This window comes from Acinonyx jubatus, chromosome X (assembly GCF_027475565.1).
Source record: "Acinonyx jubatus isolate Ajub_Pintada_27869175 chromosome X, VMU_Ajub_asm_v1.0, whole genome shotgun sequence".
Classification (NCBI taxonomy): domain Eukaryota; kingdom Metazoa; phylum Chordata; class Mammalia; order Carnivora; family Felidae; genus Acinonyx; species Acinonyx jubatus.
Window position 1 is genome coordinate 7,531,372 of NC_069389.1, and position 16,742 is coordinate 7,548,113.

Here is a 16,742-nt window from a genome sequence, read left to right on the forward strand (position 1 = left end):
ATTAACATGGGATTTACAGGGGCACCTGGCGGGCTTAATCGGAAGGTGACTCTTGATCTCGGGTCGTGAGTTCAAGCGAGCCCCATATTGGGTGTAGAGGTGACTTAAACGTAAGTCAGTAAATAAATTAAATAAATAAACTTAAAAGGGAAACTTTAAAGCAGTATTCACAATTCCCACAGACCCGGTTACATCGTCGGATCTCACTTCCTTTAACTGCCCTGTTCTCTTTTTGAAACAGTGGCTAAAATCAGAATTTTGCACTCCTCCTCTTCATGAGTCAAGTTCAGAGATTAAAACAAGAAATACGAACAAGGGGGTCTGGGTGGCTCAGTTGGTGAAGTGTCCGGCTCTTGGTTTTGGCACAGGTCATGATCTCACGGTTTGTGGGTTCAAGATCTGTGTCGGGCTCTGTGCCGACAGTGTGGAGCCTGCCTGGGATTCTCTCTCTGTCCCTCTCTCTCTGCTCCTCCCCTGCTCACTCTCTCTCTCTCAAAAAATAAAATAAAATAAAATAAAATAAAATAAAATAAAATGAAATAAAATAAATACCTTTGGAAAAGAAACAAAACAAAACAAAACAAAACAAAACGATAACAGGAGTTAGCTACCTCCATGTATGAGTACCTCGTTCCTTTTGATTGCCGAATAATATTCCATTGTATGGATGTACTACATTTTATTTATCCATTCAGCAGTTGATAGACATTTGGGTTGTCTCCACTTGTTGGCTTTTTTTCTTGTTGTTGTCAAAGATATAGGTGGGCTCTTTTTTTGTTGCTGTTAAAGATACAGATGCTTTTATTCATTTTCTTAACTGTTCATTTATTTTTGAGAGAGAGAGACAGTGTGAGCGAGGGAGGGGCAGAGAGAGAGAGAGAGGAAGACACAGAATCTGAAATAGGCTCCAGGCTCTGAGCTGTCAGCAGAGAGCCCGACGCGGGGCTTGAACTCACGAACAGTGAGATCAGACCTCAGCTGAAGTTGGACGTTCCACGGACTGAGCCACCCAGGTGCCCCGGAACTGCGGGACTGTTTTCAAAGCGGCTGCACCATTTCACATCCCGCCAAAAAGTCCTTTTCTTCATCTGAGCTGACAAAGTCACTCTGATGACTCCTGTCATTTACTGTAATCAGTAAACTTCAGTACCTTCTCTTACACACTTCTGGGTCTGGCCAGTGGAAACATGGGAGAGTATATATGCTCCACCATGAGTTCAGAAAAGTGACCAGGAATTAAAATGAAAAACAAGGAGGGGGGGGCGCCTGGCTGGCTCAGTTGGTACAGCATGTGACTCTTGATCTCAGGGTCGTGAGTGCAAGCCCCGTGTTGGGCGTGGCGCCTACTTTAAAGAAAAAAGGAAAACGAGGGACTTAAGGATGTGGTTTTTGATTCTATATCCGGAGTGTGAACCACCTTTTGGCAAGGACATTTTAAATTTTCATTTGCAACAAACGTGCACGCACAGACACAATTCAATTGGCCAACAATAAAAAACAAACCAAATCAACCAACCAGTCAAACAGAATGTCTACTTTGGGAGTTTGAACTGTTTTTTATAGCTTTATAGTTTTCAACAGCAAGAGATATTCTTGGCTATGAGACATCCATGCAAAAGTCCTCACATCTGCTTCTTGCCCACAGACACACAGCTATTTAAAAAAATCTCCAAAGAGGTATGAATAAACCTTTCATAATCGCAAGGATTCTTAAGTTTCTAGACAGGGATTGATATGGACCCTGGCTTTCAAGGCAAGCTGGGACACCTTCTGGAATTTAACACATGTGCTTGGCCCTGACGAATGCAATAACAGTCGATGGGAGTTGGATTGGTTCTTTTATGCACAAAACCAGCAACAGTCTGGCTAGCTCTTTCTGTGTGGCCAGAAAGGTGCATGCTGGGAGAGGGATGTACATGGTTCCTGGACTGGCAATGCTAGGCAGCTGGGGTTGAGGTGGCCATTTCTTCTTCTTCACCTTGATTCTTACAATATCCATCAGTAGGTGTTTTTGACTCGTTCTTATCTGTGACCTACGTGGCCTGATTTCAGCTAAGCCAATACCAAGCTAGAAGGGAGAACTGTGTGGGATGTTTCTCTCATTCCATCGTCTCCCCTGTGTCACTCCCAGCTGTGACAACCACACAGAGCTTGGGCTGTGGAACAGCTTCGAGCAGGGATGGCTGGCAGGTGTTGAGTGAAAATGGAAGAAATGAAGAGGAAGAAGCAATGAGTAAAGAAAAAAAAGAGAGCGTGAAATGGGGAGAGAGTCTGTCATGAGGCAAAGGTCAAAAGTGGGTAAGGGTGGCAAAGGACAGAAAAGACAAGAGAGATGAATCCTTGGGCTGAAGGTGTCAGCAAAGGATACTCTCCCGGGATCACGCGGGTTCCCACTGAGGGCTTCATGTCCTTGGCTTGCGCAGCAATTCACTGATCATGCCAAATTGAGTTTGCAAATGGCTTCAAACCTCAGCAGGAGTTACCAGTGGTTTCTAGATTCTCAAACTGACATCGAAACACAAAATAACCTTGACGAACTGAAATAAAATATTGCAAAGCAAATCGAAGAAATCTCTATCAGGTTATAGAATAGCACACAAATAGAATATCAAAAATTTTAACAATGTTTCTTTCTTTCTTCTTCAGGGAGAGAGAGAGGGAGAGGGAGAGAGGGAGTGGGGGAGGGGCAGAGAGAGGGAGAGAGAGAATCCCAAGCGGACTCCACACTGTCAGAGCAGAGCCGGATGCTGGGCTTGAACTCATGAACCGTGAGATCATGACCTGAGCTGAAATCAAGAGTCAGATGGATGCTCAACCGGCTGAGCTACCCAGGTGCCCCCCAAATCAAAGTTTTTAAAAAACGGGAGGGGGATTAAGAAAGCTACTCAGCTAACTAATAGGAAGCACTGATTCTCAAAGTCAGTTGAATATGGAGGCACACTAAAGTATTAGAAAGGGCTCCTGAGGAAATCTGGCCAAACTACTTCAAAGGTTCTCTCCCTAGTTCTGAGCCCCACGATTAACAAGGGATGTGGGGAGGCGGGAAGGAGTTCACAGAAAACACACAAAGAAGCAAACCCACAAAGAAGATCAAAGGGTTAAAGAAGGGGCCCTGAGAGGAGAGTCAGGGAGCTGAAAAATTCAACCTGAAGAGGAGAAGGTTCTGGAGACCATTTCACTATGGTCCTCAGCTACATGAGGAGCCTTTCATGGGTGAGGGGGCCACCTGTTCTCCATTTCCACTACGGATGGACAGAGGGGCAAAAGGCTTAAATATGCAACATATTACCAATACTCAGTTAAGTACAAGGAATTTCTTGACGTGAGAGATGGCAGACAATGAAATGGGCTCCTGACCGTGGATGGGAATAAGGGATATCCTTCTCTGGTGTCTTAGAAAATAGGTTAAGACTCCCATATGCTCGGGATGGCTTACAGACCTTGCCACCCGGAGTTGGGGGAAGGATGGGTGCGTGGCTATATCCTAACATTCCACACCACACACTCGGGTACTTTGGGTTTTACTTCAGACTCACATACTCATCATTTGCCTGGCCAAATCTCTCACATTTCTAGTCACATTTCAAGACACAAAATGTCTCGCCTGGCATACCACTTTGAGACACAGCCATTTCATCTGTGAAAAAGCACACTGGAAAATATCTGTTGAAGAATGGGAATTTCTTGAAGGAAAAAAAGTCAGCTAAACAAGACTCACAGGGGTGGGGGTGGGGTAAGGCACCTCGGAGTGCATGCTGGGATTAGGGCTAATTAAGATGTTGACTGAATCTATGCTAATCATGTCCCACCAGACTCTGCTGGATTAGTATGTAAATTGGTAAACTCTGTTCTGAAATTGCCCTACCAGCTGAGGTCTAATTACTGACTAGACATAACAAATAATAACGGGATTTGTATTTTAGGATGTTTAATTATGGAAATACACGTCTGGAAAAAATACCAGTTGTAGCGCACAGAAAGCAAATTCATAATGTTTTACCGAAGGTTTATGAAATTTTGCACCTCTAATAAGAGCACCATGAACTGGGCTGGGTGGGGGGCGGCCTTTCAGAGATCTAGCATTGGGGAAAGAGGACCAGAATCATAAGGATTAATTCGCGGCTGGAGTAATTTCCCCAAAGCTTCTCAAAGACTGTTTCATTGCTGATACACAGCATCTTGTGAGGTTTTAGTTCTATCACCAAAAGCACTGGAACTCATCCACGTAGAATAACCCAGATGCTATGGATTTAGCACCGCTACCCTGTCGTAGCACGCATTCAGATGGAATTAAAAGCAACAGGCCAACGATCTTTGTAGGAAACTAGGCCCCTAAACTGGTGTTTCTTCACCAAAATTAGTTTAGGACATTGAAATCATTGAATTGATAGATCAGAAAGTGGTTCGTCCAATTCTGAAGCGAGAGAGCATATTTCAGGGTTTTAGAGAAAAGCAGCTTGAGCTCTAGAATTCACCGAATGGGCAGCTTGGGACAGAAACTTCTTTGCAGCCATTCATTGCATCATTCTGTGACCCTTTCCAAAAAGTCACTAACATAGGGAGAGTTACACACAGAATCTCAGACAGAGTGGTATTTGCCATACTGGTGCACCTCACATAAATTTAAAGGCATACGGGTAATCATTAAGTCTTTATTAGGTCTTACATCAGAAAATAAATTATTCATGTTATTCTAATATGTACTGATATCTTTACAGCCCTTCTGCCCACATGTAGCTAAACAAATCTCATTTGCACATCATTTTTATTTTAATTTAGGACAGTTTTGTTACGAAAATATAAGGCTTAAATGCCTGTTATGTCCCAATTACGTGCCAATTTCCCACACTTTTCTTGCGTCTACACAGGGCACTACAAACAAGAGAGATTTCACATAATTAACAAAGGTGGAGGTTTCCCTTGCACGACTAAGAAGTTTTCGAATGTTTGCTCTCGCCGTCACGTGGCAAGAGGAGAGGTGTTACAGACACGATTCAGAAAGGAAGCTTGTGTTTACAGTAATTTCAAGCCTCTATATAGTTGAAGTTACCTACGTATATGAAAATTAAATTTGTTGATCACCGTACTTTGAATTAGTGACAATACAGCGTTACCTTCTATAGGGGAGAGTCGCACACCATTGCTGTGACCCGAGGCTTTCTAAACTTTGCAATGGAAACTTATTGAATAAGATAATTTTTGCTGGAGACCTCAGGTTATTTGTCTTTGCAGATCTTATTGGCATAGTGATAACTGTATATATTTAGGATTCCACTCCGGGTTTTAGCTTCTTTTTTCATTAGTGGAGGGAAAAATCTGAGCAAATTTTCCCTTTCCATATGACACTGAGCTCTCACCTTTAAGCATTGCTATTAAGCCTGCGTGATGACATCTTCCTGTAGGCAATATATCACTGAAAATGTTATTTTAAATGCTATTTCCCAATGCCCAAAGGCACCTGTCAGCAATTATATATTATTTACTATTAAAACTAATCATGACCTACTCTAAGCACTGAACCCGGGGTCAGAAACCCTGGGATGATAATTCTAGCTCTGTCCCCTTGTTGTCATGCGTTTTGGGAGAAGTCAACGTGGGGTTAGAATGTGGGGAAGGTTCACTGAGAGTGTTTTGCCAACACATATGCAAGCAGAGTGTGAGCCTGAACAGATGTCATCTTGAATGTAAATCTAGCTATTGGCTAGCAAGCTATCGGATAAATCTCGCATTTCCTGGAATTCTCACTTTGAGGCAAAGGATACAATTGCAGAGAGTTATCTTTTCAACGAATGGCTTTGAAATCCTCTCTCATGAAATCAAGCTGCAGATGATTTTTTTTATTTTTTGTTAAAATTTGCATCCAAATTAGTTAGCATGTAGCGCAACACTGATTTCAGGAGTAGATTCCTTAGTGCCCCTTCCCCATTTAGCCCATCCCCCCTCCCACAACCCCTCTAGTAACACTCAGTTTGTTCTCCATGTTTACGAGTCTCTTCTGTTTTGTCCCCCTCCCTGTTTTTAGATTATTTGTGTTTCCCTTCCCTTAGGTTCATCTGTTTTGTCTCTTAAAGTCCTCATATGAGTGAAGTCATGTGATTTTTGTCCTTCTCTGACTGACTCATTTCACTTAGCATGATACCCTCTAGTTCCAACCACGCAGTTGCAAATGGCAAGATTTCATTGTTTTTGATTGCCGAGGAATACTCCACTGTATATATAAACCACATCTTCTTTATCCATTCATCTATCGATGGACATTTGGGCTCTTTCCGTACTTCGGCTATTGTCGATAGTGCTGCTATAAACATGGGGGTGCATGTGTCCCTTCGAAACAGCACACCTGTATCCCGTGGACACATGCCTAGCAGTGCAACTGCTGGGTCGTAGGGTAGTTCTATTTTTACCTTTTTGAGGAACCTCCATACTGTTTTCCAGAGTGGCTGCACCAGCTTGCATTCCCACAGATGATTTTTTTAAGTCTATTTATTTATTTTTGAGAGACAGAGAGATTGACGGAAGGGTGGAGAAAGAGGGAGAAAGAGAGAATCCCAAGCGGGCTCCGCACTGGCAGCGCAGAACCCAACATGGGGCTCAAACTCACGAACCATGAGATCATGACCTGAGCTGAAGGCAAGAGTCGACGCTCAACCGACTGGGCCCCCCAGGCGTCCCAAAGCTGCAGATGATCTTGATAAATAGGAATATTGGTTCCAAAATGTGCCTGCCTTTGGTCAAGGGGACATAAGCAAACCCTCCTAGTTTGCTGTTCAAATGGAGTTCAAGTCTGGCCGTGCCATTCTCTGAGAGTCTCGGATTATAAAGAGGAGTCTTTCTAACACATATCACAAGGAGCAAATGAAATGAAATGTATGCCCAACACACAGTGGATACCAGATAACTGTTTGTTAAGTAAATGTCCAGTAGAAAAGGTTAACCAGAACAAAATTTTTCTATCACATCAATTAAGAAGCAAAGTTAAGGGGCCAGTTTTCATATCTTCTGAGTGACCTAGCTATAAAAGAAGAAAAAGTATTGCATTCGTATGTATAATATCTTTGGTATTTGTTACCTAATGATTTGTTACCGAATGATGACTACATTACTATATTACATATATATGACGGATAGAGCTCATCGGCACAGGTCCTGTAATTGCACATTATTATTTCTGCAAAGATCATAGAATAGTTCAAAGAAGATAAAAAGAGAATGTTAAAAAGAAGTGTACATATATCTTTCTTGGTAAGGATGACTTTTCTTTTAAAGACCAACTACAACCGAGTGATACTGAAATCCTCATGCACACAGTACAGCCCCACCCAACAGCCCAGTCGACGAGAATGACCATGACGAACAACCATAGCAAAATACCAGAACCTTAAAAAATGGAAACATCATTTTAGGATTCCTGAGGCATTTGAAACTTTTATGTCAAGGTGGTTCTGCCTGGCACATTGAACCCACGTCCTCGAAGCACACATAGCTGAGTGAAAAACTAGATGCTGGGGTTGAAATTTCGCTCTGTCGATCATGATGCTGTGACCCCAGGCAGGTTCCTGAACTTCACGTGTCTCTACGTTGAGTCCTCCTTCTATAAGACAGAGTGAGTTTTATAGCACTGTCATAGGGTTCAATGGGAGGATGGACAGAAAGCACCCAGCACTGAGTCATTTGATGGACACCTGTAATGCCCCTGCATCTGACCGTTTTGGCCTTCTCGCTGCTTTGCGTCTCCCACTCCTTTTAGAAAAGGACTACACCCTCACTTCGGATTTATCCAGAGGGCCTTGGAACCATTTCATTTCTGATCAGCTCTTTTTTCTGGCTGCAATATGGGTTTCTCTGTGTGGATATAAATTCTTAGAGAGCAGGGGAATAAGATATTTGTTTTATTTTGTCGTTACGCCCAGTCCAGTGCTCCACACGAATGTTTTCTTTTATCGTGAATAACACGCTGCCGATGGCCAGGAGTCTATAGGAATTTGCCTCAGTAAACTTCACAGTTCATCTTGAAATGTACAGATAGCTCTCATACTGAATATCCCATAAGATTAAAATGAGCTGTTAAGCGAGGCAGTAGAGTGTAAGAATTAAATCCATGGAGCCCGCAGCCAGACTACTTGGCTTCCAATCCTTTCCTTCCCCCTTGCCAATGGCTTGAATAGCCTCTCTTTGCCTCAGTTTCTTCATCTTAACAATGGGTTGATAATGCTACTTAATATCTACCTAAGAGGGTTGGATTTTGAACTACGTGAGCAAAGGGGTGTTTCTGGCCACCACTGCTGCTGCAGCTCTGAGCACAGTGTGCACACGCCTTCTCGGTGTCACCTACCCTCCCTCCCTCCCCATCATCCATCCAAGTTACCTAAGCCACAGAGTCTTTCCTCTGGGCTGTCCTGCCAATGCACTCTTTTTAATACTTCTCAGACTCCTCCCTCAGTCCCTCCTCTCAGAGACTGCCACGTGGCTTGCTCTCAACTCCTCTCTCCTACATTCCCGTTGGTGTCCTAGTCGGGCCTCCATCTCTAGAGGGGTGTTTTCCATAAGCTTGGTAACATGAGAACCTGATTATTTCTCCTCTCCACTTGAAACCCTCCTGTGGCTCCCAATTACCCACAAGAGCATGGAATCAGTAAATATTATAGGGGCGCCCGAGGGGGGCTCAGTCGGTTAAGCCTGGACTCTTGATCTTGGCACAGGTCACGATCCCACGGTTCGGGAGCTGGAGCCCCGCATGGGGCTCTGTGCTGACAGCTTGGAGCCTGGGGCCTGCTTGGGATTCTCTGTCTCCCTCTCTCTCTGCCCCTCCCCTGCTCGTGCTCTCTTTCTCTCTCTCAAAATAAATAAACTAAAAAAATTTTTTTACAAAGAAATATTTTAAAAGGTGTGGTGGTCAGGACAATGGCCCCCAAAGACGTCCATGCTCTAATTCTCCCACCTTGTGAACATGTTACGTTACGTGGCAAATGGGACTTGGCAGCTGTTATTAAGGATGTTGGGCGGGGAAGATTCTCTTGGATTAGCTTCGTGGGTCCAATGTGATCCCAAGGATCTTTATAAGGGAGAGAAGGAGGCGGGAGAGTCAGACTCAGAGAAGGAGATGGGCCGATGGACAGACGTGAGAGTGACGTGGAGGCCATGAGCCAAGGAATGTGGGCGGCCTCTAGGAACTGGAAAAGGAAGGAACAGATGCTCCCCTGGAGCCTCCAGAAGGAACGCAGCCGGGCTGGCATCTCGGTTTGAAACCCATCTCGGGCTGCAGACCGATAGGGCTGTAGGAATATGCGTAAAAAACATGTAGTGTTTTAAGACACTTCCTTTTGGGTAATTTGTCACAGCAGTGATGGAAAAGCAATTCGCAGGCAACTGGATAGCTAGGGCCGACTAAATAAACGTGTTGAGGTCAATCAATGGCTGTGCTGTGAAGGGGCCAGACCTGCATCGATACGTTTAGAAGTCTTTTTCCTTAATGCCACGCCATTGTTTCCTTTCTCTCAACTAATAGCTTTCGAAGGGGGGGGAGGGGGATGCAGTCCCGAGGTTTCCACAACCCACTCCTTTCCTCTGCTTCCCTGTTGGAGGCGGGAAGCCAGGCGAGTGGGGACGGAAACGCACGTCTCTATACAAAGAGAGGAGACTGGAGCGTTTTTTATTCTAACCTAATATGTTGTTTCTGTCTTGATGTTCCAAAAGCAGTTTTTACACATAAACATGTACGGCACCTGTCCGATCCCTGCTGACATTATGTCGGCTGTCAGCTCATAAAGGAACTCGGGGAACAGGCTGAAACTATCAAGGGAGATTCTCTGGAAGCATTAAGATAAGCTGTAGGGAATTATCAATTGATATGGGATCTGGGAAGAAAGACGGGGGAGGGGGGGCGTTAAGAGGGCCATACAGACGTGGCTAAAAAGTGCTTTCTTTTGTTGGCTACCCTAGCAGTTGCACGACATGATTTCATTCTTTAATCATCGGGGCTTCGGTGTCCTCATCTTTAAAATGGGCCTAATCATACCCATTTTGCAGAGCCGTTGAGAACATTAAATAATAACATGCTTGTGAGGAGGCCAAGGCAGTGTCTGCTACGTGGCGAATTCAAGAAACATTCATTTCTTTCCCATGACGCCCTTTTCCCACTGATAGCACCGTGAGTCATGTACAGTATGGTGACATATCATTTAACAAAGCAAACGCATGTGACCAAAACCATCTGACAGAAAAAAAGAAAAGACCTAATATATCAAGGCAAAACATGAGAAGGGACAGTCATTTATAAGCTGGAAAGATTTGAAGCTGGCTCAAACGTGTTGCTCCTTATTTTCCGAACTTGTACAAAGGCCAAATTAATTCATGAGAAATCTTATTTTTGAATTATTTAAATGCCCAGCGATGAGACTAATGCACAGCAGGTCTTGTGCAGTGTGAGAGGATTATGGATGAACCCAACTCCCAGGTTCTAAGTAGCCAGTAATAGACTTTAGTGTATCAATAATTCAGAAGAATGAGCATTTTCTGTTAGTGCCGAAACCACACCGGCAACTGCGAGAACGGCAAAGGTTGGTCTTTTCCCTTCTAGCCTTGGCTGTCTCTGTGAGGAACTGCACCAAAATAGAGTTTTCATCTCTAACAGCAAACGTGGGGCACACCAGTGACACCCGGGCACTCAATAAATGTACGCCAGATGAACGAAAATCTCACAGGGTGGTAGTGAAAAACAACCCGCCGAGGTATTTGAAAAGATCAACCTGGAAAGAAAATCAATTCTAATAAACCCGATGCTCTCAGGCTCGGATATTATGAAGGTAAATAGTCTTCAAGACTGAAATGATCAGAACTTGAAAACCTCCCAGGTGTCCTCGGAGTCCGCAGATAAATTGATTAGCTGCTATTTCACACTCAGAACCCCCAAATTAACAGCCCGCCTTCCGTAAGCAATTCCCAGAGGCAAAGATAAAACTGTTGGGTTGAATTCACATTTTCAGTTGTAGAAGAATAAACTGAAATTGAAAGGGAATCGGCTCCCCCCCCCACTTTTTTTGGTAAAGCATCCGGCAGGCAAATGATGACCTCATTGTAAAGAAAGAGCGTATGTGTTTTTCAAGTGTTCATGTTCACGTGCGCACAAAGATGCTATGTCAATAGCCACATACCTTTTAAGAGAGTTGATTGTTACGAATGAAATCAATGACACGCATTTTCAATTTTGGAATATTCTAATAATCAGGTCATCAAAGGCTGCAGAATTAGGTAGAAAAAGCTCTCTGGGCCTAATTTCAACTGAAGTTAAAATTGTAGACCTGGGCCACTGGTTGGTGTTGAATCATTTGACTCGATCATTGTTTTCGTGACGCACAGATTCAACTGGAATGATAGTAAGTGGAGGATTTGGTATACGTTAAGAAACTCAACACCTGCCATCAGAACTTTGCATGGAGCATGGCTTCTGGTTTTATTTTAATGAGAAGGAACAACAGCGCAGAGAGCCAGCTACATGAGGCTGCGTCCAAACTTTCTGGGGGGGGCGGGGGGGAACAACGACAGCAGGGAGGACCACCCACTCCTTGTGGGGTGGGGGAGGGGCTGGCAGGGTTCGCAGGAATTCGGTTCTCAGCTCTGAGAACAGGCTTCTGGATTTGTCCCTCACAGGGACAGCAGCTGTCTGTTGCTTATATCTTCTCCATACCTAGTCCGACTCAGGACTTCGGTAGTCCTTGCAGAATAATTTGCCTCAAACTAAATTTCTAAACTATTCCTGCTTAAGTTTCCCAAGGTACAATAAGAGGATGTATGTACAGATAGATAGATATCGATATTGATAATATGTATATAAATATCTAGATATAAAACAAAAGTGTGTGTATTTACATACGTGTATGTGTGTGTGTGTGTGTGTGTGTGTGTGCGCGTGTGTGTATATAGGTATAATATATCCACACAAATACCAAAATCGATTCTAAAAACAACAAAATGGAATATTAGGGAATAACACGTGCCGAGTAACGTGTGGCAAGCTGAGTCCTTGAAAACGCTGAAGGAGACGTGGCACCTAAACTTTCTGACTTCTGGGGTGGCTTCCTCATTTCTCGTTTCCAATGAGGACGCTGGCTGAGTACCAAGTAGAGAACACATACTTCTACACGACTAACTCAAAATTCCATTTTCCTCATTTTAGTGGGACCCCTCTCCCCTTATCTCGCGCCGTCTGGAACTTACTTTGGGGGCCACTGGGTTTATTAGCAGTGGTGTGGATCTGCACAGTCCTAGTTACACAGCCCTAGGTGAAACGTGCATTCTCATAGGAAAACAGGCGATTTGGGATTTTCCAGAAAGGCCCGATTCCCCCCCCCACCCCCACCCCATGCAGCTGTACCTCCAAATGCATCAAATTTAGATAGAAGTCCTTTAAAAATGTGACCATCCTATATAAAAATACGATTACCCAGGTGCATTCGTATATGGAGTATGGTTTCCGCGTATGCATATGCTTTGTTTAAGTCAGTTGCTCCAAAGTGACGCTAATCAAGTTTGGGAAAAGTAAAAATGACGCTATGGCTACCAGCCCTTTGTGCGGGGGGGGGGGGGGGGGGGGGGGGGGGGACGGCGCCTTTCTCACGCGTCAGGCAGAGACAATGCAGGATGTCCCCAGAATCGCCAACCCATCTCCCTTCCTTCCAACACGGATACTTTAATAAAGCAACCAGAGTAGCATCTCAGAGCAGTAGGAAAACAACAACAACATGAGCCTTACCAGTTTCTCCTACGGTAGCCGAAGGAAAAGAACCCCCACCCCCGGCCGCTCTAGGCCAGGGACCTGGGTGTCTCAGAGTCACTTCGGTGAGGGGACCAAGAAAGCTGAAGTCTTCCTTCCCTCTGCCTGGTTTCTCCCCAGCAACCTCTCAGGATCTTTCTCACAAAGCACTCTCCTATTCTCTAATCCCCTCGCAAGGAGAGCCGGCACACACACCGAATGACTTGTGCAGAACCGCCTCTCCTGGGGAGCGGGAGGGAGGGGGGGGCCCGGAGGGTGTTTGCGGGCATTGATCCCTGCCAGGCGAATCCTCCCGGAGGCATCCGGCCCCCTGCGCTCCTCCGCCGCGGGACACGCGGTACCAAACCCCGGGCCGGGCCGGCTCCCTGGCCAGGCGTGGGGACCAGCATTCTGAGCTTGCCGGTACCCCCGGTACCCTCCGCGCCCCGGGCGGTATCTCCCAGGGATGGGAAAGGTGGCTCAGCCTAAACCTTCACCTCCCGACACTCCCTCCCGGGGCAGAACCGGTGCACCCAAGTTGCGCAGAAATCGGCCGGAAGGTTTGTCCGGGGGCTCATTTGCCCCCAAAGTGCAGAGAGACTGGAGCGCGAAGAAAAGGCGCATCATTAAACATGACAACGTGGATCTGCATGCTCGCTCAGAGGTCCCGAACAGGGCCGTTTTCGCAAGAGTTCGTTTTTTTTTGGGGGGGGGGGGAACCCCGGCAAATACAAGCGCCTCGCTGAGCGGCGGGGCACGACCCTTTTCAAGATTTACAGTTTACCTGATCTTCCGGGAGGACAGGCTTCACCCTTGTATTTTACAGCAACAGTCACACCTTCCGGATCCAAATCCCCCTCTCGCTGAGGACAAATACCTCATATGTGTTTCCCACATGCCAGAATCAATGTGGAATGCCCCCCTCTCCCCTCAAGATTTCGAAAAGAAGACTTACCTTTTGCTTCTATCATTTAAAGCCCCGGAACAGATAAATCAAGGGGGAAACAAGCAGATGGCCCGATTCTACATTTTGCAACGAGGGCTGTTTGCCTCCGAGTCATTATTTCTAAGGAAACGCTGCTGTGCTGCTGTCTCTGTTCGGCAGCGTGCCATTTGGGCCTTTGAAACAAAATGAATCGGCTTCACACCACGAGCTCTACCGCGCCCTAACACTCCCCTCTCTCCAAAGAAAACCGCCTCCGCTTGGTGACAATGCCACATCTCCATGGCAAGCGTGGACCTGGGGCCCACGGCAAATGCTATGACTTCTCCGTCCTGCCTGACTTCAGTTTTCCGATTCCGCTTTGCTGGGGTTGTGGACGCAGGACAGGGTACCAAACGTACCGGGCAGAGAATCCAGGCCGAAGAAAACAAAAGCGCAGAACTCAATATTCTAAGAGTTTAGTACCTGAGAGCAGAATAGTAAAACCTACAAAAGGGACATTTTCCTTGTCTTTTTATATCGACATTAAACCCTCGCACGATGACACCACTATCTTTCTGTTGTGCGCCACTTAAGAGATTTTGCATTAAAATTACATGCGAGCAACCGCCACGATATTCAAAGTGTCTGTACAGGGGCACCGGGGTGGCTCGGGCGGTTAAGCGTCCAACCTCTACTCAGGTCATCATCTTGCGGTCCGTGAGTTCGAGCCCTGCGTCGGGCTCTGCACTGGTGGTGTTGAGCCTGCTTGGGATCCTCTCTCTCTACCTCTCTCTCTCTCTCTCTCTCTCTCTGCCCCTTCCCCACTGGCACTCTCTCTCTCTCTCTCTCTCAAAATAAATAAATAAACGTAAAAAAACAAAATAAAGTGTCCGTATAAAGACTTTCAGATTTAACTGGAACTCATTTAATATCACATTTTCCTCCTCATTATCTACTGACATATAGCTCTTGAATTAACCTCGGCCTCTTTGCCCATTTCTGTGTCTCAGTTATTCTCTGCACTAGTCCGTGCCACCCATCTTAACATTTAAGATAATACTTGGGAAATCCACTTGAACTTCGAATACAAAGTTACTTGCAAGTAAAAGCCCTAATATCTTAAAGATTTTCATCACCACCTCTGTCCTTTTCACCCACTTACATTTTGGATGTTTAGCACAAGGAAAGGAAAGGACCCAGAAGAAGGTATCTATAGCTACATCCACATCTACATCTATTTTTTTAAGATATCTATCTAGTGATGAATGGCCCGTAAATCTATCTACGTAAAAATAAAAAACTTTCGCATGGCAAAAAGATAGCATAAGCCAAGTCAAAAGAAATGATGGGAGGTGCCTGGGTGGCTCAGTCGGTTAAGTGTTGGTTTCAGCTCAGGTCACAATCTCACGGTCGGTGAGTTGGAGCCCTGGGTCGGGCTCTGCGCTGACAGTGCGGAGCCTGTTTGGGATTCTCTGTCTCCCTCTCTCTCTCTGCCCCTCCCCTGCTTGCTCTCTATCTCTCTCTCTAAATAAATAAACATTAAAAAATAAAAAGGAAATGGTGAGCTGGGACAGAGGGCTAATCTCCTTCATGTTTCACAAGCGCCTAAACTTTGAAAAGAGAAAAGCCTACCACCCAAACGAAAAATGGGCAACGGTTATGAAACACAGGAGATGTATAATTGATCCTGAAATATACAGAAAGGTGTTCTTTCTCATTTGCAATAACAAAAATGCAAATGAAAGCTATCCCAAGGTATGGTTTCTTGCCCGACAGAGTAGACCAAATCCAAGGGCACAGCCCCATACCACCATTGGTGAGGCCCTGGGGAAACAGGTACTCTCACAGGTTGCTGATGGAAGTACAAAATACTGCCACAAATACGGAGGGAATTTGGCAGGAAGTGGTAAGTTGACAGATGCGTGTACCCTTCCATCCACAGACTCGTAAGCCTAACATGTCACACATTCAAGCAAAATCACAGAAACGACACAGATGCCCAGCAGTAGACTGATGCAACGGCAGAAAGGGATGTCCCACCTCCCAGCCCCCATCTGGACGAATGCCCAGGTAACCAAAACAAGGTGTGGAGAAAGGCATGGGCAGAGAGCGATGAGGAAAGTGCAGCGGGAAGACTAGAAGCCTATATACGCGTGTGCCTATATTTGCCAAAAAAAAGGAAATCTGGAAGGGTGACCGAGAATCTAACAAAAATAGTTTCTTATAGGGAGAGGGAGTGAATGGGGTGGAAAGGGAAGAAGTGGACAGAAGACTCCTCTGTGTCTACTCATTCTTTCATGTCAGGGGTTGGCAAACCAAGGCCTGACGTCGAAAAGGATCCTCTGCTTATTTTTGTAAATCAAGTTTTATGAGAACACAGCCATGCCCATTCATCGCATATTGTCCATGGCTGCTTTTGAGCCATGGCGGTGCAACTGAGTCCCTGTGCTGAGTGGTGAACCGCATGGCCTCCAGAGTGAAAAATGTTTACTATCTGGCCTTTTACAGAAAAAAGCTGCTGCTCCCTAGTCTGTGTGATGAGTTTTAGCACAACGCAAGAGACAGTCGTAAGAAGGTGCGGTAGATATCCCTACATTTATGGTAGAAACCGTCAAAGATGGTAAGTTGAGGTCCGAGTACTTGTGTTCAAGTCCTAGTTGTCTCTGATCATTTAGCTTCCCTGGATTTGCTTTCATCATCTACAAAGTGATGACTCCTTGGCTTGTTATGAAGCGTAAATGAAACAAGGAAAACAAATATGGAAGCACCTTGTAAACCCTAAACTACTATACCACCTAAGATATTATTATTAATCTTATTATATTGGAAGGTGACAGGTACACACATATGTAATTAGTAAGGACAATTAATAATAGAATAGCCATGACGCTATAAATTTGCAGAACTTAACATTAAAACGTTGCCTTTAGGGGCTCCTGGGTGGCTCAGTCGGTTGAACGTCCGACTTCGGCTCAGGTCATGATCTCGCAGTTCGTGGGTTCGAGCCCCGCGTCGGGCTCTGTGCTGACAGCTCAGTGCTTGGAGCCCGCTTCGGATTCTGTGTTTCCC

At 45.2% G+C, this 16,742-nt stretch overlaps 1 protein-coding gene across 4 annotated transcripts in view; it reads right to left on the minus strand.

The window, feature by feature from the left end:
* Positions 1–16,742, minus strand: part of MID1 (midline 1) — a 579,948-nt gene that overhangs the window by 184,704 nt on the left and 378,502 nt on the right. The window contains exon 1 of one of the 4 annotated variants that reach the window (XM_027054476.2): positions 12,749–14,507. The exons of the other annotated variants lie outside the window; for them this stretch is intronic. The gene's annotated coding sequence lies outside the window, so the exon portion shown is untranslated. Of the gene's footprint in view, positions 1–12,748; positions 14,508–16,742 lie in introns of those variants that run through there. 4 annotated transcript variants of the gene reach the window in all.